Source organism: Nannobrachium achirus (assembly GCF_963921795.1).
Source record: "Nannobrachium achirus genome assembly, chromosome: 3".
NCBI classification, from domain to species: domain Eukaryota; kingdom Metazoa; phylum Chordata; class Actinopteri; order Myctophiformes; family Myctophidae; genus Nannobrachium; species Nannobrachium achirus.
This window is the reverse complement of record NC_137812.1, coordinates 19,930,802-19,933,301: the sequence shown is the minus strand read 5'-3', so window position 1 is coordinate 19,933,301 and position 2,500 is coordinate 19,930,802.

Here is a 2,500-nt window from a genome sequence, read left to right as displayed (position 1 = left end):
CCGGTATGTACAGTATGTATGCATGTGCAAGTGAAGTATCGATATGTATAATGTATGTATGTGCAAGAGAAGTATATACCGGTATGTATACATGTAAGTTGACTATTCAATTTTGGCCTAAACAACTTCTCATACATCTCAGCCAAGTTGTACCATACCAATCAATGCATGTCAAATGTCCTGCAATAGTCATCATGATTCACCACATGTTTGTCTATCTGTCAGCAATACCATGAATAACATTGTCTTGAAAGGGGTAGTTCACGGCCTCAAAATTATTATTATTACTCACCCCATGAACAATTGAATTCATGGATATGTTTTTGTTTTTGTTGCATTCATAAACCAATAATTTGAGGAGACTCTTTGTGTCTCCATAGAGAACAAAGCAGGCTCTTTGTGTCTTCATAGGGAATTCACCCATTGTTAGCCTTCTGGCTGGTCCCTGACTGACCAACCAGCAGGCTCTATCTGCCTTGTCCCGCTCAGGTTCCGCCTTTTTTATGTTGAATTTTCTAAAACACATTTTTTGGAGAAATAAAAACAATTAAAAAACATGCTGAGTCACTAATACTGCAACTGAGCAGCTCCATTTTACTAAAACAAGTTTGAAATTAGAATTGAACACAGAATAACAATACAAAGAAACTGAATTAAAATGGTAGTGGATGGAGTGTCCCACCGAGTGAAAGATTATGAAAAACCTTCTATATTGTCCTCATAATGCATGCACATAACCTTAACTGGGGCAGTTCTCCACTTAGAAACATCACCACTTAGAAACACCCCCATTCAGAAAAAGAAACATCCCCACTTAGAAACATCCCCATTCAGAAACACCCCCACTTAGAAACAGAGTCTGAGCATTCACCAGTTTAGTATTCACCAGCGTTGGCAGGATAGCATTTCACCAGGTTAGCATTCACCAGCATCGGCGGCAGGTTAGCATTTCACTAGGCTAGCATTCAGTGTCTAAAGCGTCTAAATACTTGTTTTGTAACTTTTCGTCATTAATCATTCCATGACAATATTTTTGTTCAATGAAGTTTGGCCTTCTAGATGTGTCTGTTTCTGTGTTTTCCCTTATTTTTTAGACTACTCATGTATATAATAGGATATATAAATAGGACTATATATAGCTTGCAGCCCTTGGACTTTTGATATTTTGCTGAGTGGCCCCTGAGCCATCTAAGCTGATTAGCCCTGATTTAGAATAATGGAGATATAATGTTTCTGAATGGAGATGTGTAACCTAAGGCATGTTTTCACTACAGTTACGGAATTCTTCCTGCAAAATAATTAGCATAATCATTTTCAACTTGCCGGGAGTTTTGTTTTTTGGGTGTTTTCACATGAGCAAAAATGCTGGCATAGCCATAACATACATCGTTTTCACGAAACCATTGTCCCGGTATGAAAGTCCGTGTTGCCAGACTTAAATAAGCAACCAGGTGTATGAAAATAAGCCCCAAAAAGTGATATTATCTAGGCCACACAAGCAATTTAAAACTATAAGCATCGCCACATCAGCTACTTGACAATTACCGATCTAAAAGATCACAACAAATAAAACGCAGCCAGAAACGATCAATAATTATATACAAGCAACTTTACGGAAATCAAGACCATAGTCACTTATAATTAGCAGACATGGCAACGGAACCAGCAACAGCGCACTACACTGTCTGGACGCTTGCTAAAGCAGCAGCGACTCACTTCTGTTCGTCTCTCTTTTTCTCTCTCACTAATGGATTTAACAAGTTACAAGAAATATTCTTCATGAAACAACACATGTGAACCTTATGTGTCACATAAGGTTCAGAAAGGATCGCTTATGCAACGTGTTGCACATGACATGTGGGATTGTGGGCTTGTTCCTCGACGCTCGCTGCTCAGTAAAACACTTTACGACGATAAACTATTAACTAATGATGCAGCTCTTTGAGTTGGTAGCTTCCAACTTTCATCACATCACAGCATAGGCCTAATGAGCGCATTACGTCCCAATCAGACAAAAAATAGGCTATAGCACCGTAAAAAGAGTTGGTAAAGATTCCAGCTTTCATCACATTACGAGCGCATCCCGTCCCGTCTCCCGTTCTCCAGACCGGACTTGTATCAAAACCCACACAGCTTAATTACAAATAGGCTATAGAATAGCTTACAAATAAGTTTGAACCATGAATTGATCTAGCAAGCTTGCATTTCTCAGCACTGCGGCCGTATAGGCTGGAGATTGTAGAAAGAAATAGACGTCTGTCTTCTGTGTTTGGCAGGCTTACATAACATTTAACTGTTAATATTGGCTCCTTGCATGCACCTGCTTGTCCGAAAAAAGTAAAAATCACGGTATGCCGTTTTCACTGTGGGGAAATTTCTATTCTCCCAGTACTTTCAGCAAAAATTACTAGGTATTTTGCCGTCAAATTTTGGACTCCAAAACTCACGGAACACAAAATAAGTGTCCGTTTTCACATGAATTTCAAAATTGCCGTCATTT